Genomic DNA, 23,375 nt, shown 5'->3' with positions numbered 1-23,375 from the left:
AACTAGTTTTTCCAAAAGAAACCTTGAAATCTCCAGTTATATAGAATGATTATGAATCCTGTAGATCTGGTAGAACTTGGTAGGACCTTTTCTATGCAAGATAAGTGTTTTCTTCCTTTCCTGTATTGTTTCACTGTCATACCATGAAGTTTTTATGGCATGCAACTAAACTGATTGAATAGACAAACAGTTTGCAAATGTGGGCTGTCTTTACGTCCCAAATGGTTTATTGAGGCATGTGCCCTGATATCAGTCAAAGCTGATCAAGGAGCTATGAGATCATTCTATCAATCTTTGTTTCTATTTCTTAAGCCTGATCTACTGCAGCCCTGTAAGCTTTCTTTAAAGATATGATGTAGAGCTGAGTTCACAACCATGACTTTTTTTTGCGTTATCCTTTTGAATGACTTGGGAGACATGGAAACCCAGCAGAAGCATGGGATCATAGCATCATAGAACTAAACTTAGAAAGGACTTTGGAGGCTACCTCCTCCAAACCCTCTCTTTTTCATTTGATTACTGAGGCCCAAATAAATTAGGTGGCTTACCCATAGTCACACTGTAAATGTCTAAGGTAGGATTTGAATCTATCTTTCTGACCCCAGCTTCAGGACTCCATCCATTATGCTTCTTCCCAAGCACTGGGACTCAGCTCAGAGGTCAATTTCTTTAAAAAGATGACTTTTCTGTCATTTTATCAAAATGCTCAGAGGTGATGACTGAACAAGTTGTGGTATATGAATGTAATGGAATACTATTGTGCTATAAGAAATGTTGAGCAGGCAGACTTCAGAAAAGCTTGGAGAGACTTGAGTGAACCCATGCTGAGTGAAGTGAGTAGAACCAGGAGAACATTGTACACGATAACAGCCACTATGTGCGAGAACTAACTTTGATAGATGTGTCTCTTCTTAGCATTGCAAGGATCCAAGACAACTCCAAAGGACTCATGATGGAAAATGCTATCCACATTCAGAAAAAGAACTATAGAGTATGAATGCAGGTTAAAGCATATTATTTGTTCTCTCTTTTTTCCCCTTTTTTGTTTGCTTTTCTTTCTCATGGTTTTACCCATTGGTTCTAATTCTTCTTTCCAACATGATTAACATGAATATAGGTTCAATATGAATGGATATGTAGAGCCTATATCAAATTGCATGCAATCTTGAGGGGAGAGATGGGGAGAGCATTTGGAATGCAAAATCTTATGGAAGTGAATTATGAAAATTAAAAATAAATTAATTAATTAAAAAATGCTCTGAGGTAGAGGTGCCTAAAACTTACAAGGGAACTAGAACTGAGGGTGAAATCACAATTGAGGGATCAGGGCTACTTCTCAATTATATTTCTTTGTCTGAGGGTTGCATATGTGCTTTCGAGCAACCTGGTCACAAGGTATTTGTCATCACAGTTTTCTGATATGGAAATGTTGGCAATGATTCAATTCAATTCAACAGAAGTTGATTAAGCATTTACCATGCACAGTGCTCTGTGCCAGGGATAACCAGATAGCAAAACTGGTTCTAGCTGTTCTTTGGTCACAAGAGAAATGCTAGATGAGGTTGATCATTTAAATTACCTTGGCTGTGCATTTCTGTCTGTTTATACATATTTATACTTTGTATGTCCATAACATTCAAATAACTATAGTTCCTGCTGCTGAATCTAGAAGAAAGAGTAAGAAAAGTTCAAAGTTCATGGTAGGATGCCCCGTGGAACAGAGGATCAAGTGTAGGATGTGGAGTCAGAGGTACAGGATTCAGACTCTGGCTCTACTATTACCTGCTGCTGCTTTTGAAGAAATCACTTAATCTCATGATGCCTCAGTTTACTTATCTGTAAAATGAAGAGTTGAACTAGATGACCTCTGAGGTATTCTAGGTCATCCAGTCTTCTTGCATGTTAGACTTCCCCACCCCAGTTACTCTTCAATCCAGTGACATTAGCCTCCTGGCTGTGCCATCAATAAGACACTCTATCTCCAGATTGCAGACATATATTCTGGCTGTCCCCCATGCCTGAAATGTTCTCTATCCTCAGTTTTGTCTATTGGCTTCCTTGGATTCCTGTAAGTTCCAGATAAAATCCCCCCTTCTACAGGAAAATTTTCCAATCTCTCTTAAATCTTGTGCCTTCCTTCTGTTTATGATTTCCTATTTATCCTGCATATAACTTGTTTGTAACTTGCCTGTTTGTTCATTGTTTCCCTCATTAGATGGTATTATCCTCAAGGACAGGAACTGACTTTTGTCTTTTTTTAAAATCACTAGCACTTAGCACAGTACCTGGTATATAATGGGTGCTAAATAAATGCTTACTGACTAACTCTAAGGTCTTTTACCAGTTCTAAATCTCTTATTTTATGCATTTATAGCAAACAGTAACTTGTGAGCCACATCAAAGACACAGTATAGATTCAACTCAAAATGTGATACCCTGTGTGACCTCTGGGGTAGCATGTTGTAATGGAGTGAACTTTGCATTGAGATGTGGAAAACCTGAATTTGACAGCCTGCTCTGTGACATGAGTGCTCTATGACCATATCACTTTACCTCTCTGGGCCTTAGTTTTCTGACTGTCATCTGAGTAGGTTGGACAAAGTGGTCTCCAAGTTTCCTTTCAGCTTTGTAAGTCCATAAGCATGATTATCCTGACCAGGGCACTGCGAGAGTCTGAAATATAAAAGAAAGATTGGTACCCCAGATCATTGTTCACCAGTAGTGTGTAAAGTCCGTGCTGTGGTGGAATAAATAAATGGGCTATCTATGCATATAACAGGCATTCTTTTTTTCCCTTGTTTTTTTTTCCTTATGTGTGATGTTAAATCAAAATCTTTTGAGAGATTATGAATCTCATTTAGCAGGCTGCTTCTGTAGTCTTCCCAGTTTGATGCAATCAGGATGATCTCTCTCTCTCTCTCTTTCTCTGTCTTTGTCTCTCTCGCTCTCTCTCTGTCTGTCTCTTACACACACTCTCTCACATTCTCTCCTTCCCATCCCCTTCTAATATGATTGTCAGACATGAAATACTACAATCTCCCAAGACTGTATGTTACTCAACAAGCAAATGAGAAACACATGTTGGAGATAAATAGGCTGTAACAGATTACCAACAATGACTTGCATACAAGAAATAATACAGAAGATATCAACAAAGGGTCACATCACCAAAAAAGAAGGTAGGTAAGATTAAGGGATAATAAATGGACAGCTTCTATGCTGACCACCTATCTCATGTTAAAAGACTCATCATATTGGGTAGAAAACTTGAGGAGGATTTATGGGAGTAGCACCACACCATCCATAGTGGAACCATTGGTTTTAGCAAAAGAAGAAATTTTATGAAGAGTAGCACAAGTTGAGAAAGTATGGATGGATAACATTCTGTATTATTGTGGGGAGTATCCACATCAATGAGATTAAATAATAATTAAAATACTGAAATATATTTCTTTTAAAATTAATTTAACATACATTTAAAAAAAATTGAGTTCCAAATTCTCTTTCTCCATTCATTCTCTTTTCTATCCATTGAGAAGGCAAATAATATGAAATCAATTATACATGTGGGGTCATACAAAACATATTTCCATAATAGCTATGTTGCAAAAAGAAAAAAAACAAGAAACATAAAGAAAATGAATAAAGTATGCTTCAATCTGAGCTCAAAGTTCATTATTCCTCTCTCTGGATGTAGAGAGCATTTTTCATCATGGGTCCTTTGGAACTATCTTGGATCACTGTCTTGATAAGAGTAGCTAAATCTTTTATGCTTGATTATCCTCTTATAATATTTCTGTTACTGTGTACAATATTCTCCTGGTTCTGCTCACTTCACTTTGCATCAGTTCATTCCCAGGTTTCTCTAAAATCATCCTGCTCATCATTTTTTTTTTTTTGGATAGGCAATGGGGTTAAGTGACTTGCCCAAGGTCACACAGCTACTAAGTATTATGTGTCTGAGGCAGGATTGAACTCAGGTCCTCCTGACTCCAGGGCTGGTGCTCTATCCACTGCTCCACCTAGCTGCCCCCTGCTCATCATTTCTTATAGTACAATAGTATTCCATCACAACCATATACCACAACTTGTTCAGCCTTTCCCCAATTGATGGGCATTTCTCACTTTCCACTGAAAGATATTAAGGCAAGGAAGTAGACCAATGAATTTCTATGAATAATTTTAATGAAAAAGGTTGAGAAATTAAGAAGTTACTCTATAATGCTCAAGTGACTAGAACATTCATTTGACCAGAATGCCCTAAGTGTTCTGATTCACTAAGTTTCTTTCAGGTGGGCGTATGAGGTAATCATACCAATACCCATATAAGCCCATAAAAATCTGCCTCACTATTTTATTGATATACCATGTGAGCCATGTGTGTCAGAATTTCTCTGGTCTGAGCAGAATGCAGTCATAATACTATAAAGTCAGGATAGATTTCCCATCCCCCCAAAAGCAATTTCCTAAGTGTTTTGAATGCCACTAAAACACTCTCATTGCCTAATGATCTGATTTCCTAGTATCATAATAGCTAAATAAATTTAAAACATGTTAACATAGAATCACAATTAAGTCGACAAGCATTTATTTACCATCTACTACATGCCTGGCTGAGTACTGGGATACACAAAAAAAGCAAAAGACAATCCATGCCTTTGAAGAACTCACATTTTAATGGTGGAGACAAATCACAGAAACAATATTACAGGTCTTCAGTGGTGATCTAGTGTTGTGCTAATTTTGGCCTGACAACCAATACCAAGAAAACAGAGGTTCTTCACCAGCCAGCACCACACCATCCATAGTGGGACCATTGGTTATAGCAAAAGAAGAAATTTTAATACTGTAGATAAGCTCACTTACCTTGGCAGTATCCTCTCCAGGGATTTCCATGTAGATGATGAAGTTAATGAATGCATTGCCAGAACTAGTTCAGTATTTGGGAGACTCCAAAAGAAAGTGTGGAAGAGAAGTATTAGGCTACATACCAAACTGAAGATCTTCAGGGTTGTTGTGTTGACTTCATTGTTGTATGCTTGTGTGGGACAGTTTACCCTTATCATACCAGGAAACTGAATTGCTTCTATTTGAATTGTCTTAGGAAGAATCTTAGGAAGAGAGAGTGTGTGTAAGAGACAGAGAGAGAAAAAGAGAGAGAGAGAGAGACAGAGAGAGAGAAAGACAGAGAGAGAGAGAGACAGAGAGAGACAGAGACAAAGACACAGAGATAGAGACAGAGACACAGAGACAGAGACGGAGACAGAGACAGAGACAGATATCTTAGCAAGATAAGATACCAGACAATGAGGTCTTTGCTGGAGCTGAACTGCCAAGCACTCAAACTCTACTGCAGAGAATGCAACTTCAAAGGGCTACCCACATAGCCTGACTGTGAAACATAAGTTTACCTAGAAGACTCTTTTACAGAGAACTAGCACAAGGCAAGTGCTCATGTGGAGGTCAGAAGAAGCAATACAGAAAAAAAAACACTCTTAAGGTCTCTCTCAAGAACTTTAATATTGATTGTGAGACATGAGAGATGTTGCCACAGGACCACTCAGCATGGCTTGCCCGTATCAAAGAAGGCATTGTAGCACAAAGGAAATGTGAAATGTTCAAATCTAGAGACATTTTCATTCTAAATGTTCAAATGAACTATTTGTGGCCCAGCTATGGTAGAACCTTCTGAGATTATATTGGACAGATCAGCCACATTTGAACACACTGTTCCTTGAGCCCAATATTGTGATGTCATTGATCCTCTTTGAGTACAAAGGACAAACAACAACAACAGTCTATCCTGGATGTGAAGAGTAATCTCCTTAAAACAAGTGGTCCTTCACATTGCTTGAATATCTCTTTCATTGCCTACTGAGTCAGCCTATTGCACTGTTGGACAGCTCCATCACAGTGAAGTTTTTCAAGTAATAATAATACCTTACATTTATAAGGCATGAAACAGTTTCACATACATTATTTCAGCTGTTTATCACAATATTCCTATAAAGAAGTTTGGCAGGTCATGTAATAGTTTCCTCATATGACAAATAAGAAAAAGGAGACTGGAGGAGACCAATTGACTTGCCAGAGGCCATATAGACAGTGGAGGAACTGAGGCTTCAGTTCAAAGCTTTTGACTTAAGTCTCATGTTCTTTCCACTGCACTGGGATCCCTTACTTCTCACTTACTTTCTCCATCACCTCCTTAACTGTACCCTGTAAACATGATCCTAAACCATAGGTCTAACTATGTCATTCTCTCATTCTAATAGCTCCAATGGTTCTCTGTTGCCTCTTGTATAAAATACAAATATAAAGACCCAAAAGCCAGAACTCCAGCCTACTTTTTTTCAGGAGAGCCCTACATGACTTTTTATGCAATCTAAGTTCCAGTCAAACTGTCCTATTTGCAATAACTACATGATTTTCAATCTCCCCTCTCTGAACCTTTGCACAGACTGTCCCCCATCCCTGGAACACTCCCCCTCCTCTTAGAATCTTTGACTTCCTTCAAGGTTTATTCTTTTACCCTAGAATTTTCCTAATCTTCCTAATTAGCATCCTGTCTCCCATATTATTTTGAATATGTTTTACAATTACTTGTCTATATCTGTAGCCTCCTTCTCCTTCCTGGTCCATTCAGTAGACAAGAAAATTTTAAGTATATACAATATAATATGGGGAATATGATCCTAAAAACTCTAAAACAGACCCTGCTCCCAAGGAGGGTCTGTTTTACAGCTTTGTTTTTGTCTTTGTATCTTGAGCACCAGAGGAAAGCTCTTAGTGATTCAATCAAACAATAAATATTTACCAAATGCCTATGAAATGGAAATGGGGTAGTGGAATGCTATCATGAATTTGACCTCTGGAAAATAGTTCTCTTTTGGATAATTCTAATGTACTTTCTCTATAGTTAACTTGTGAGGCAACTAGTGCAAGCATAGAAAAATCACAAGTTATTGTTTATTTCTTTACAATGAAGACAATGATATACAATTGGAGCTATCATTTATAGGTCTTGACCATTATTATGTTCAAATAATTAGCAGAGGCACTACAAATGAACAATGAATTGGACTGTATAGGAGGAGCCTAGTGAGCTGAATTGTCTATAGAAAATTACAAGGTTCTTTTAATGATCCAAAATTTATCTCTGAACAAAAGAACATCTTTTTTTCTTAATACCAATATGAAATCAATCAAGCAATAGGCACTTATCATGCTATTCTTCTGGCATTGTTGTATGGCTGAGAAGTGGACAACACCACAGTCTCCAAAGAATTGAAAATGAATATTATTCAGTGGGTGATGTCAAGTTCTATGCTAGGAGTCAGGAGGCTGCAATATTATAAATAGAGTTATGAAAAGGATGCAGAATAAAATGCCTCATCCAAGAAATTTATGAGGAAAAAAAGAAGATCTGGGCAGCTTGGTACAGTGGGAAAGGAGCTGGATTTAAGTCAGAGGACCTAAGGTCAAATTCTGTCCCTTTCACTAACCTCAGTCACTCCACATCTCTGGGTCCCAGTTTCTTCAATTGTAAAATGGGAGGGGTAGACTGAAGGACCTTGAGGTTTTTTCCTGCTCTAATTCTGTGATCTTATGATGTGGCAAGAGTAAGGGAGAATAACTGATGGAAATATTATGTGCTCCATCAGTATCCATGAGATATCAAGGGAGAGTGAGAAAGGTTCCAGGACCATTGGGTTCACCCCAGTGTCAAATTTATGAGAGGATTTGATCTAGAGTCAAAGAGGATGGGTGAGCATACATGGTTTGTTATCTCTATTATGGGAGGAAATACTTACATTAATGAAATCACAAATCTATTTGAATTTGAGAGTCTTTTAGAGTACCATTCTCTGAGAAAAGAACAATACAGTGTAGTGATAAAAACATATACGTATCTCTAGTGTGGAGCACAATGCTTGATATTAAGATCTTATTAAATTTTTTCATTCATTTATTCATCATTCATTCCAATATCATCTCTGTTATATGAGTTAGTTAAAGGGGAAGGTCTTCCTTCCCCATGTTACTGATGGGGAAACTGAGATACAAAGAGTTTCCTTGGTATGTGCAAGGTGACTTAGAGAATGAGTGATAGAACTAGGAATATAATATACTTCTTTCGTCTTCCAGGTTCCAGTTACATGTTAATCATACTGCATACCTTCTGGAATTATATTTAATTTTGAATGTTCACTAGTTCTGAGCCAACCTCATAAGGAACCTAATTTTATTTAATTAAAATGTATCCTTCATTTTTAATGGCTGTACTTAAACAATTATTTTTTATTACAATCCTGTGTATTTAACTTGTTTGAACAGTCCTCCCTCCACCTTTATGCTGATGCCTAATCCCCTGAAATCACAGAGTTACTTCCAAATGTCAGACTTCAGGATGGTCTCTGAAACCACTTCCCTGGGCCCCTCACCCTAAATTTTATCTTTACTAATGTACTATTTAATCTGGGAATGGGGACGGAAGCAGGTGATGCAGTTCCCTTCACTACAGACAGTACTTTTCTAAGGAATTCTGTTCCCATGTAGATCAGATATTCAGCATTTTCACTTTTTATTGGTTATCATGTTGGTGTGGCTACATGATGGTTGGTGTGTCAGGGTCACCCATGAGATGCTAGAACAGATACTTTGCTAGCCTACAAAAAAATAGCAACCATGACCCAATGTAAGAATTTAACAGAAGAGGAAGAAAATTTAACAGTTATTTAATAGGCACAAGAGGACCTGGAGATCAAACCAGAGAGGCCCTCTGATTCCATGCCAAAGTTACCATACCATATGGATTTCCTTGACACAGGGCATTCATTTCAGGTCTATACTTGGCTTTCAGGAAAAGAATAATATTATTCCTCTGAATGTAGGGAAAGCATGTGCCTATGTCAAAGTATGGAAGGCTTCTTTTAATAAAAAAGGAAAAGTCAGGAAAGTGCAGCATTTAATATTGCATTTATGTTTCCCTTGATTAATTTAATTAGCCTCTCTGGTGCAAACTTACCTAAAAAAAAAAAAAAGCATAGAATCCAAAGTGAGGAGGCCACCTTCCTCTGGAGCTAGGCTGGCATTCTAGCCCAGGTGCAATTGGGGTAATTATGTATTACCTACTTGTATTCCTCTAAGCTGTTCTAATTAAATAGGAGGAGAGATTTTTACTTTTGCTGCGGGATGGTAAAAAGCTTGCTGGTACAGCAAGTGTCACCTGCAAGCTGAAAATACAGGAGATAAATATAACCAGTGTTTTGTTTTTAAATTTTTTTCTTTTTGTCTGATTTCTTCAGTGTTAGAAAATCTGGGGCAGCTAGGTGGCACAGTGGATAGAGTGCCAGCCCTAGAGTCATGAGGACCTGAGTTCAAATCTGTCTTAAGACACTTACTAGTTATGTGACCCTGCCCAAGTCTCTTAATCCCAATTGCCACAAAAAATAGACAAGCTCAGAAAATGCTATGGAGAAAATTTTTTCTATTGATGCAGCCTATTATTTTTAAAATAATATTTATTAATAACTCACACACAATGTATCAATGTTTAATATACATGCATATGTATTTACACATACATGTTAAAGATAACCAAGGAAATATCATTAACTTCTTTCTCATCTTTATGAAAATTTTGTGAGACTAATCTATGCATATATCTAGGACATCCATAAAGAAAATATGACAAAGGAATAAGGAAGCTTTCACAGATAATCTTCTACAGCAGACCATATCTTCATAGGCACACAACTGACTAAGAGATATAGAGAGTATAATAACCAACTAAGTTTCTTGATTGTGGACTCCCCAAATTCATCTGAATTAGTAGAACACTTGCCCTTAAGGCTCTCCTCCAACAAGGTGTCTCCCATGTATATGTAAAGATCACAAGATTCCTTTAATAAATAGATCCACTGAAATGGCATTGTTGAAAAATCTGTTGATTATTAGAAAACATAAAACAGTAACACACACACACTCATCTGAAGGCTTTTTTTTCAGTGTCATAAAGGATATCTGTAACAGAAATTTAATGAAAAAGAGATTCCCTATAGATCATGAAATACTCCATAAGCTCCTGTCTGGATGATGTTGGTCTAATTGCATCAAGCCCCAGAATATTACAGGGACTTCTCACTGTGAACCATGATCACTCAAAAAGAGATAAACCTAGTAGTCCACGTGGGAAAAACATCAAATAGATAAAGAATATATATTGCTCATACTATGGTATGGAGTTGAGTGAACTAGATTGCTTTTGGACAATTACTCTGTACTTTCAATGATATTAAGCTAGTCTTTTATATATACACAGATACACATCCATATGTAATATTTAAAAAATTGTTATTCTTATAATGCTACAAATCATGGACACTATTATCTCTGAAGAATCAAAACAGCAAATGACCTAAAAGGCAATAGGTAGATGTAAAGTGAATAATAATAATCTATAACATATTACCAATAATGACTTGTGTATAACTACTAGTGCAATAGATAATATCCAGGAATTTTATGACCTCAAAGAGAGGTGGATTATTCATGTAGAAAGGAATTAAAAATAACTAAATGGACAACTTCAGTATCTATGGTAGCAATAGTATCTATGAAATGCTAAAATATGTCCAGGAATGACTTCAACATATTGGGTAGGTCTTCTATGGAGTATACATAGAAGGACACGGATAAGATTTTCATGGTATAAAAAGACATGGATGGTCTATACTTGCACCTTGTGGGAAGTAGTTATAGCAAAGAGATCATAGATCCATAAAGATATTTAAATATTGAAGGGGATAAAAGAGAGATAAGGCTCAGTATGGATGGAACAATCTTTCATTTGTCTTGAATAATTTTATAAACTTTGAGAAATGATAGAATTATTCAACTTTCATTTGCTGCTTTTTTCTCTGACATGCAGTATTATGTTTATACTAGGAAGAACAGAACAGAAATGGGCCAGATTACATCACAGGCTACTGAAAAAACAAAAAACTGTTTAATAGTATTGCTGTCATTCTCAGTGATCCTTAAAATACTGATATAAATGAGAGAAATGCTACAGTATTGGGGAAACCATCCTGATTGTCAAAAGGAGATGGGTGAAATCTGTAAGCTAAAGGCCAAATTTCAGTTCTTGGCAAAAATCTGGAACATATTCTCAAAATGATGCCTTGGGAACATCTAGAGTAGGAAGCAGTTGTCACAAAGAGCCAACATGGTTTCATTAGGAATAGGTCATGCCCAACTAACTTCATTTCCTTTTTCAATTGGATTAATAATAATTTGACTTATAATTCAGGGGAATGTTAAAGATTATCTTAGTTCAAAGTATTGATAAAGGCTCTCATTCTATTCTTTTGGATTAGAGAGATATAGACTAGGTGAAAGTATACTTAGGTGAATTTTCAGCTAGCTCAATGGTCGTATCTCAAAACAGGTGATTAATTCAATGTAAAATTGGAAAGAAGTTTTCATTTGAGTACCCCAGGGATCTGTTCTAATTCATATTCTGCTTCATGATTTTTAGCATTTGGATAAAGGCATAGATGATATACTTATCACCTTTTCAAGTGACAAAGCTGGGAGGGAGGGATAGCTGTTTTGTTGAATGACAGAGGAGATGAAAAATATTCTGACAGTTGAGAATGTTGAGCTGATTCTAATAAAATAAATTTAATAGAGCTGAAAATAAAACTTATACTTGGTTTAAAAGCCAACTTCACATGGAATATGAAACAATAGTTTGTGCTACAAGAAATGACAAAGAGGATGCTCTCAGAAAAACCTGGAAAGACTTACATGAATTGATGCAAAGTGAAATGAACAGAACAAGGAGAATATTGTACACAGTAACGGCAATATTGTATGATGATCTACTGTGAATAAATTTGCTATTCTCAGCAATACAATGATCCAAGGCAATTCTGAAGGACTTACAATGAAAGCCTCTGTCCATTTGCAAAGAAAAAAGCTGGTGGAACCTGAATGTCGATTGAAGATAAATTTTCTTTACTTTCTTTATTTTTCTTGTTTTTTTTTGTCTGTTTTCTTTCACAGCATGACTTACATGAAAATGTGTTTTGCATAACTACACATTTATAACCTATGTCAAATTGCTTGTCTTCTCGATGAAGGGGGGGAAGAATTTGGAACTCAAATTAAAAAATGATGTTAAAGTTGTTTTTACATGTAATTGGGAAAATAAACTATTAAATTAAAAAGGAAAAATAAGTCAACTTCAAAAGTGCAAGATCAGGGAGGCATGGAGAGATAGCAGTCCACATAAAAAGCTATGGAGAATTTAGTGGTCTGCAAGCTCAATATGGTTAACTAGTATTATATGGCATACAAGAAACCCCCAAGTTAACTTATATTGTCTTATAAGATACATAGTGTCCCAGACTAAAGAAGTGATATTTCCACTGTACTCTACCATGGTCATACCACATTTGATGAATTATATTCATTCTGAATGGAGGACATTGCTTAGGTCTAGATTCTAGAACATTTAGAGAGGAACAATGAGACTAGTGTAGAGGCCAGAGATCATGTCAGAAGAGAAACTGAGGATGTTTAGAATGGAGAAATAAGGAGTTGTGTGAGGAGGGGTGGTTAGGGTGACTTTGGTAATGAAAGACTATTTGAAGAGCTGTCACACTGAAGAGTGATTAGAATTATTCTACTTAGCCCCAGAGGACACTGCTGGAAGCAATGAGGGCAAATTATAAAGAGGTAAATTTTGGTTCAAGGGAAGGGAATAATTTTCTAACAATGTTACTAACAATCAGAGCTGTACAAAGTGGAATGGTCTGCCTGAGGGGATAGTACATTCTTCCTCACTCTTAAGTCTTCAAGCAAAGCCTGAAGACCCCTTGTTGGGTAAGTGGTACATAGATGTCTCATTTAGGTATGGGTTGTACTAGATGGCACCTGTGATCAATGAGACAACATTGGGCTGATCAATGAAGAAAGCAGTGAGTTCCCAGAAGCAGCAAAAAGAAGGTGAGCAGAGTGTAAGAAGACAAGTAAGTTAGATTAGCCTTTGGATCTTGTGAAGAGATTTAAGACAGATGGTGACAATCAGTGTGGCACAATGGAAAGAGCACTTCTTTTGGAATCAGAGAACAGGGTTCAAACCCCACCTCTGGTACTTAATACCCATGTGACTTCATAAGGGTGCAATACTTGACTTCTATGGGGCTCAATTTCCTCATCTATAAATTGAGGGGGTTGGACTCAGTGGTCTCAAAGATCTCTTCCAGCTCCAGATCTATGATTTTCAAGTCTCAGTGGGATGAAGGGTATTTTGAAGAGAGTGACATGATTCATGGAGAAAATCAAGTTATTTGATATAGAAAAGAATTTTGTAACAGTGGAAATTTCCAATGGTATTTAGCTACTTTCTGACATTTTGGACTCTTCTTTGGAGACCATTCAGGAAACACATATTTGTCTGGGAAGATTTATGTTTTTATGTTCAGTTCTCTTTGGAACCAAAGGAAGGTCTGTATGTCTGTCTCTGTTTGTCTCTCTCTATCTCTCTCTGTGTCTCATCATCCCTTTGTCCTGTGGGGGCTTAGTCTTTTGCTTAGGGAAAAGAAAGGAACATGTCGTAAACCGGAATGTCCCCTACAAATGCATTTTTGACTAGCTCAGCACATGCCTCTCACTGTTCTGGGATTTCCTTCTGTCATCCTCAGCATAACTAATTAAGCTAATTCTTGTCACAGAATACCTGTCATCAGGCCAGAGAATCATAGCTGTCTGACATGGAAAGGGCAAAGATGGCCATGGCTCCGATAAGCACCCACAGTGGAAATAAGAGCTTGGAACTGGAGTAGCACAGAACCTGATACCTTTGGTTCATGAGGATTTTTGGCAGACCTTTTGGGATCCATTTACCCAAGTTCACCTTCCCAAACCTTCCCTCTGAGACTTGGATTCCTCTTGAAAATTCCTTTCCTAGTTCAATTTGCCTTTAGAGATTCCCCAGATGTCCATTAGGACCCATGAGGTGAGCACTGTTCTTTTCACAGGCAAGCTTGGCTCCTTCTTCTCAAGGAAAGTCAATAGGTTTACAGTTCTCAGGGGGCTGGCCTGGATCTGGGCCCATGTGGCTGCAGGCAAGTTATACCAGACTGAAAAAAAGTTGGCTTGATTTGTTGTAGCCCAATCAATAGCCCTGTTTTGTGTTAAGTGTTGTGGAGGATCCAAAGATAGATGACACAGTCTCTGAACTGAAGACCTTACAATGTAGAATGGAAGCAAAGAACATACACACAAGAAGACAAAAATGCCACACACTTTTTTCTTGTTAGCAATGAGGCATTTCTTGTTCAGCCCCACCACCTCCCACCTGCTATTATCTTCTTCACAAAACTCTTGATCTATATTGTATGTGTATGCATACACACATATATAGGTTGTATACATAGACATATGTATATATTATTTGTATATATATATATTGTTTGTGTATATTACACATGTTTGTTGACTGACCAATTGACTTCATTTTAAAGGCAATGTAGAGCTATTGAACACATCTGAGCAGAGGAACAGTATAAAAAAAACAATGATATAGTAGATTAGCTAGTCAATACAGGACAAATTGTATTGGAGGAAAAGAGAAATGGAAACAAAAGGGAAGGAAGGGAATAAGCATTTATATAGTATCTACCATGTGTCAGGCACTGTGTTAAGCACTTTACAAATGTTGTCTCATTGATCCTCACAACAACCCTGCAGGGTAGGTGCTATTATTATCCCCATTTTACAGTTGAAGAAACCAAAGCCAAGTGATTTGCTCAGGGTCACACAGCTGCTAAGGATCTGAGGCCAGATTTAAATTCAGCTTCTCTTGACTCCTGGCCCAGCACTCTATCCACTGCACTGCCTAGGTGTCCAGTCAGGTTAGGAGACTCATGGAAATAAGATTTCTTAGCCAATAAGACAGGCAGCTAGGTGGTACAGTGGATAGAGTGCTGTGTCTGGAATCAGGAAAACTCATCTTCCTGATGAGTTCAGGTTCAAATATGACCCCAGAAACATACTAGCTGTGTGACCCTCGGCAAGTCATTTAACTGTTTGCCTCAGTTTTCTCATCTGGGAAATGAGCTGGAGAAGGAAATGGCAAACTACTCCAGCATCTTTACCAAGAAAACCCCAAATGGGGTCACAAAGAGATGGATATGACTGAAATGACTGAACAACAACAAAGCCAATGAGACAAATCTGAAACTCAGAACTCAAGATTTTTGCTTTGCCTCAGAAGAAAGCAGAAAACTTTTTACCTCAAAGGGAAAGTTTCTTCTCATGACTAATTCCTCCCTGACACCTACCACCCAGTGTAGCTGGAACATGTCTCCAACAATAGATGTCCTCACCATGTTGCCTCCATAATCTAGTTTCTGAGTGAAGAGTGAAAGGCAAGGTTGTGTCCCTTGCAACTATCTCCTGACCATGATCATTACTCATATTGCTGGAAGATTCCAGCTCAAAATCTTTCTCTTCTCTTTGGTCAGTGGTTGCAGAATGAACCTTTTGAATTCCCTAAGTCTGTTTTCCTTGCCTCAGGTTCTCAGGGGATGATAGTACTGGGTTTTCTCCTCTAGTCTTAGGATCATAGATTGAAAGCTGAAAGGGACCTTAAAAGTCAAGGAATCCAGCTTCCTTCTTGTATAGATTAGGAAAGCAATACTCAGAGAAGTTATTGGACTCACTTAGGATCACAGAGATAGTAAGTGTCTGAGCCCTGGTCTTCTTGACTCTAAATGTGGTCCTCTATCCACCACTTGAGGTGCTGCCTTCATTCTTCTTGACAAAAGTATTGTAATAGCCCATGTGGGAGATGATCAAGGCTTGGTCATCTCTAACATATAGGTTTGACAGAAATCTTGAATATCTTCATTTGTTCCACTCTAAGAGGACTCCTAGAAAATCAGGAGTCCTTTAGACCTTGGCGTGGTGGCTGGCATATTGGCAGTACCCAGGGCTTATTGACTTGAACCAGTTTGTCCAAAGTCATGTAGTTAGGAGTCTAAGTTCTAAAAAACAAAACAAAACAAAACAAACCCTGAGTTCTGGAACCCCTTGAGTTACAATTTCCACATGTCTCTCATTAGATTCACAGGGGAATATGGTGCAGGTGTGAGGTAGCAAGTGGCTGGGAATGATGGTCTAGGTATATGGAAGAGGCAACCTGCGGATCAAGTCTGCTCATCCCTTTTCCAACTCTTTTCTTTCATCCTCTGGTCAAATTTCAGCTTCTTAATTTCTTTCTTGCAGAGAAGAGCATTCTTAAGAGAGTAGAATGGTTGGTCCTCAGTTACTGCTGGAAAAAACATCACATTGAGTCCTGGATGTAAGCCATCAATTCCAGTGGAAATAATGACTTGTAGCACCACAGCCCATTGTAAAATCTGGTGAAAAATGCATAAAATGTTGCATCTGGTTTGAAATCTATCTTTGCTACCAAGTCTAGCAGGCCGCACAGTTTATTGTATTTGGGGGTCTTTATTCATCCATAGGTAATGACCCACTTTTAGGAGAGTTTTCAAAGTAATTTGTTTTATTTGCCAAAACACCAGAGAATTGGTGTTTTGCCCCACCCCCATTAGCATTATAAGAATGCTAATTTGAGACATCTGATGAGTGCTATCACAAATGTAAGCCCTCTGTAAATGACAGAGTTCACTGAAAGTCCTACTAGTTACTCTCAGGAGGCAGTGGTGGTCAATATAGAAAGGTCTTTGTTTCTTTCTTTTTTCTTGTCTTTTCTCTTTTCCTTCCTTCCTTCTCTCTGAGAGGAAGAATGGAATAGTAAATAGTATGCTTTTCTTGGAGTCAGGAAGACATAGGCTCAAATATTGCTTCTGACTGTTACTGGCTATGTGGGTCGCTTTACCATTCTAAGTCTCGATTTTCTCATCTGTAAAATGGGGATAAGTAGTCCTATATTACTTACCTCACAGGGTTGTTGTAAAGTTCAAATGAGATGACATAATAATACTTTGCCAACTTTAAAGCAGTTTCTTAACTGTCCTCCATATCATCATCATTATTTTTTGGAGTCAAACAGTAATGTTTCTCATGACTATAGTGGCTTTTCCAGGATTACAAACAAGATCATCTCTTTATTCTAGTTCTATAGTCCAGAATGTCAGGAGATTACTTGTGGTTCCCCTAGCTTTAAATAACTATAAAGCATAACCTTAATATCAGTGCCATGATTCAGTGGTAAAGTTGATGGGGATCTATTTGGAATCATCTAAATGCCTCCTGGTAACTGTCAACTTAATCCAGGGAGCTAATTCAGGGTGGGTTGTAGTACTATTGCTAATTTGGAAAGTCAAATTTGGGCTTACTTCTTGGAAGCTTCAGCTCTGGAATGAGCCAGCCGTCACTCCCTGTTCCTGACAGGAATCCAGAGCCCTCTGATGCCCAGGAGGCAGTGAGCAGAAAGGAAGAGTTTTCCTTTTGGTTACATGTAAGGTTTTTCCTCCTCCTCCTCTTTTTCCTTAGGAAAATTAAAAATCTGAACACAATTAAGGGTCTTTGATATGTCAGGGACCTGAAGCTATAGTGGTCTGGGAATGACTTTGAGAGAAAGGTCCTAAAGAATTCTGGCCCTTCATTACCTATGTCTTTTTGCTGCAGTCAAATTCAATAACAGTCAACAACTAACATGTATTATGTGCAGGTAGAAGGCACTATAATAATAAATATTATTTATTAGAGCTTTAAGGTTTGCAAAGCATTTTACAAATATCTCATTTTATCCTCACCACAACCTTGTGTGTGTGTGTGTGTGGGAATATACTTATCATCTTCATCTTACAGATGAGGAAACTGAGGCTAATAGAAGTTTTACAACTTGGAGAATTTATGATCTGTATGTGTGTGTGTTTCACATCTTATTTTACTGGAAATAATTATTTGCAGGACCTTATTCCCCTTCCTACTTTCTCCTCCCTCCTGTATGTAAGCTTCCAACCTCCTTCTAAACCAGGAGTGAGTACCTCTGGGCAGTTCAATTCAATTTCAAATCAATAAACATTTATTCAGTGGAGTTATAATCTAACCATCATGGTGCATACCAGCAGTTATATAGGTACCATTGGGAAAATTTCTGCCCATCAGTCTCCCAATATACCCACCCCATTTCTTCAGATCATCTTGTGACTCTACTAGGTGCCCTGGGCAGTGACTGGTGAGTAAAGGACTGACCCTACCTCTTTTTTTTGGAGGGGGAGGGGTGGCACAGAGTGAATACCACAGGATGAGTAGGCATGGATGGATTATGATCTATATGGAAGATCTCTTTGCATGAACTTTCCCATGAAACCCATTCCTCTTCTAAACTTCCCTAATGCTGTCCAGGGCACTATCATTCTTCCAGTTAGTTATCTAGGTTTGCAACTTCAGTGTCATTTTTGACTCTTACCTGTTAGCATTTAATCAGTTGCCAAATCCTGTTTTATCTATCTCTATAACTCTTGTATACATCCCCTCCTCCTCCCATTCACTATACAGCCACCATCCTCATTCAGGCCCTCATCACTTTTCACCTGAGCTATTTCAAAAGCTTCCCATTTGATCTCCCTCCCTGCCTCAAGCCTTTCTTCTCTCTCCAATCTCTTTGCCACACAGCAGCCAAAATGATTTTCCTAACAGGCCTGACAATGTCACTTCTCTACTCAATAAACTCCTACAGCTTTCTATTGACTCTTGCATCTAATATTATTTCATCTTTATCTCTTCCTTTTAAAAAATCTATTTCTGGGTAAATTTTATGTCAATTAATGTAGTAGTACATGTATTTAATTTACAAATAAGTAATCATATAGATATTGGTTTGTGTGGTCAAATTATTTTATTAGTGGGATATGTGATTAAAACAGTTTAGAGATCACTGCTCAACAGGTGTATGAAGCTTGCAAATGATTTTTTGTGAGACACCTGGAAACCAGGATTGGTGATTAAATCAGAGGCTATTCCTATAAAATAGGAGCTCTTGCCAAATTATTTAATGTTTAACTTGTGCTGTTCATCATTTTCCTAAATGAAAGCTCATTTCTCCAATTCACATCAAATACTTAAAACAAATAAAATAATTTCTGGTTCCCAAGGAATTCAACAAGCTTGTGTTTTCTGCTTTTTACCCGCATGAACTATGAGTTTTAGGTTCTTTGGCAAGGCTGACCAATACTTTACCATTATTATAATATGTTGTCTTGGACTGACATTTGAAATAGTAATGTTAGAAATGTGGGTAAATAATTTGTCTCTTCCAAAAGGTTCATGAATTCAACAGTCCTTTAAGATATTCTAGAGAGAAATGCACCCAGTAGACTGTCTACCAATGAAATCTATAGACTGCCCTTGGCCTTATAGTTATTTCAACTCATCTTTGGCTGTCCAGGTCTCTTTACTGATTAGTCCAAGAGTTATTTTTGAGTAACTGGCTTGTGCTGGACAAGAACTATGTTGTTTCAGAGTTGTTTTCCTTGCTACCCCCACCACTCCCTGAGTCATCCAATTAAACTGAATGAACTCTTGTTATATTAAGCTTCTTCTGAAGTTATCTTTGCAATGCAATTTTTCACTGATCTTTCTGTTTTCCAATTTTGTTATAAAGAAGTTCTACTCAACCTCAACACCAAAAAAGCTTAATATGCACATAACCAATTTTTCAAAATCCAAATATGAACATTTTATAACATGGAAAAACAAAATTAACAAAAAACTTCAATATTCATTTTAACCAACCTAATTGACATCTTTTAATCTGGTGAATTTTTTTTTCTGTTTTGTAAGCTTTTCTTTCCTTTATCTTCAGATGGGGGCTGGGAGAAGTCCTAGGTCTCCTACAATCTCCACCTTTCCTTTTTTCTCTTAGACGTTCTATCTCTCCATCTCCAGTGATTCTTTCCCACGTGCCTACAGATGTGCTCAGATCTCCTCTATTCTTTAAAAAGCCTACACAAAAACTAAACCTCTGACCACATCTTGCTATCAAATTTTGTTATTATCCCATATCACTCCTTCCTTTTACTAAATCTAGTCTGAATCAGACCCACCAGACTATTCCATGGCCATAATACTTTGTGTGTATCCCTATTCCCCTTTCTACCTTTGGCTCTGGAATGGGAATAAAATCATTTCTGAAAGAGACTTGTCAACTTGATTGTAATTTCCTTAATCAAAACAATGGCCATTATCTTCAGCTATTAAAATATAAACTCCTTAAGAGCAAGAACTATCTTGCTTTTCATGTTTGTGGCTTCAGCTTACCACAGTGTCCAACATATACCAAGTGCTTATTAAATCTTTTGCTTCATTCATGCATCCATTTTATTCATCCATTCATTCATACTGGTAGATATTTAGAAAGAATAACATGCAAACTACTATGAACAAACAAGTTATATACAGGATAAATTAGAGATAATCGATGGAGGGAAGACATTGCAATTAAAGAGGATTGGGCCAGGCCTCCTGCTATAGGTAGAATTTTATTTGGTACTTGAAGAAAGCCAGGAAAGCCAGGAGGCAGACTTGAAAAGGGAGAACAATTCAGGCTTGAGGGAGAGCTAGTGAAAATGCCCAGAGTTGGGAGATGGATTGTTCTTCTTCAGGAACAGTAAGAAGGCTAGTGTCACTGGATCAGAGGGTCTATGGCAGTGAAGTGGGGGTAAGGTGAAAGAAGACTGGAATGGCAGTGGAGGGGAAGGAGGTTATGAGGCCTTTGAATGCCAAACATAGAATTCTTTTTTTGATCCTGGAGGTAATAGGGAGCCATTCAAATTTATTAAGTGGAGGTTGACATAGTCAGACCTGTATTTTAGGAAGATCACTTTGACAACCTAAGTGGAGGATGGACTGGAGTGGGGAAGAGACTTGTGGCAGGTAGACCAACCAGCAGGGTGTTGTTACTACCCATGTGTGAGATGATGAGGATCTTCACCAAGGTAGTGGCAGTGTCAGAGAAGATAAAGGGGTATATACTAAAGATGTTAAAAAAGTAAAATTGACAGACCTTGGCAATAGATTTGATATGAGAGAGAGTGAGAAGTTGAGGATGACTCTTAGATTTTGGGCCTAGGTGACTGGAAGGGTGTTAGTATCTTCAAAAGTAATAGGAAAATTAGGAAGAAGAAAAAGTTTGCTGGAAGAACTAAAGGTCAATAATATCAAAGGAATCAATGAAAAAAATATGAAGGAAGGTTGGTATAGCTGTACCAGATCTTAACCTACATTAAAAAGTAGTAATTATCAAAATAATCTGATACTGGCTGAGAAATAGAGTGGTGGATCAGTAGAATAGATTAGGTATACAATTTGTTATAGTAAACAACCATAATAATATGGCATATGAAAAACCCAGAGAACCAAGTTTTTGGGATAAAAACTCATTATATGACAAAAAATTCTGGGAAAACTTAGAAAACAGTATGGCAGAAACTAGGTATAGAACAACATCTCACACCATGTACCAAAATATGGTGAAAATGGGTACATGATTTACACATAAAGGGTGATACCATAAGCAAATTAGGAGAGCATGGAATAGTTTACCTGTCAGATCTATGAATAAGGAAAGAATCCAGGACCAAACAAAAGACAGCATTACAAAATGTAAAATGGATAATTTTATTATAAAAATTAAAACAAGTTTTTGAACAAACAAAACCAATACAACCAAAATTAGAAGTAAGGCAGAAAATTGAGGGAAAAATTTTTTTCTCAGCAAGTATCTCTGATAAAGGTCTCATTTCTCAAATATTTAGAGCATTGAGTCAAATTTATAAGAACATAAGCCATTCCCCAATTTATAAGTGGTGAAAGGATATAAGCAGGCACCTTTCAGAAGTAATCAAAGCTATCTATCGTCATATGGAAAAATGCTCTAAATTATTATTGATTAGAGAAATACAAATTAAAACAACTCTGAGGTACCACCCCATACCTATCAGTTGGGCTGATACAACAAAAAAGGAAAATGATAAATGTTGGAGTGGATATGGGAAAACTGGTACACTAATGCATTATTGATAGAGTTGTAAACTGATCCAGTCATTCTGGAGAACAACTTGGAGTTATTCCCAAAGGGCTATAAAACTGCACGTGTCCTTTGACCCAGTAATGCCACTACTGGGCCTGTATTTCAGAGAGATAAAAAAGAGAAATGGATCCACTTGTACAAAAATAGCTCTTTTTGTGGAGGTTAAGAATGGGAAATCAAGGAGATACCCATCCACTGGGTAATGGCTGAACAAGTTGTGAAATGAAAAGCAGGATGATTTCAGAAAAAAAAAACTGGAAAGACTTACATGGATGATGCAAAGTGAAGTGAACAGAACCAGGAGAGCATTGTACACAGTAACAGCAATATTACACGATGAAGACTTATGAATGACTCAGCTATAGCAGCAATGATCCAAGACAATCCCAAAGGACTCATGAAGAAAAATACTGTCCCCAGAGAAAGAGCTGCTGTCGTCTGAATACAGACTGAAGCATACTCTTTTTCTTTTTCTCCTTTCTTTCTTTTTTCTTCCTCCCTTCTTCCTTCCTTCCTTCCTTCTTTCCTTCCTCTTTTTTCTTTCTTTTCTTTTTGTTCAAGTTTTCTTGTACAAAATGACTAATATAGAAATGTTTTACATAATTGCACATATGCTACCTATATCAGATTGTTTACCATCTTAGTGAGGAGAAGGGGAGGGAGGGATAGAATTTGGAACTCAAAACTTAAAAAAAAATAAATGTTAAAAAATGTTCTAACATAGTTGGGAGAAAAAATTTTTTTATAAAGGTAAGGTTTGGGGGGGTCACACAATCCCTTATTTTTACAAGTAATGAAACTGAAGCTCAAAGAGGTTAAATGAATGGTCCCTCATAAGTAGTAAATGTCAGAGGTAGGATTTGAATTGAGGTCATCTGACCTCAGAGATAATGTTTCTAGAAATAGTTTGATGAACTGAGATGGCTCATTTGCTGAAACAATGCTTGATGGTTCCAAAAAAGGGTGATGCTAAATTGCTATACAAATTCCATGCCTCATATGCACAGATAGAATGCCTGAAAATGTGTCTTCACTCTCATGTATGTACATGTGGTCCAGCTTAGTGTTTACCATCAGTAGCCATTACAGCATTGGTAGGTGAGCTCCTCTGTTGCAAGCAGCTGCTTGGAGGTGTTCATGTTCCCTTTGACCTTTACACATTAGCTGGTTCTACCCCAGTTGCGTCTGCAGTTGAACCACTGACAACCATATAATACTTCATGTGTTTGAATGTTAAGATAAATTGTTGTTGTTATAGGAATAATGCAGGTAACTGATTTTTTTTTGAAAAGCT

The sequence above is a fragment of the Vombatus ursinus genome, unplaced genomic scaffold (assembly GCF_900497805.2).
Source record: "Vombatus ursinus unplaced genomic scaffold, bare-nosed wombat genome assembly UNPS02014813.1, whole genome shotgun sequence".
NCBI lineage: Eukaryota > Metazoa > Chordata > Mammalia > Diprotodontia > Vombatidae > Vombatus > Vombatus ursinus.
This window is presented reverse-complemented; position numbering follows the sequence as displayed.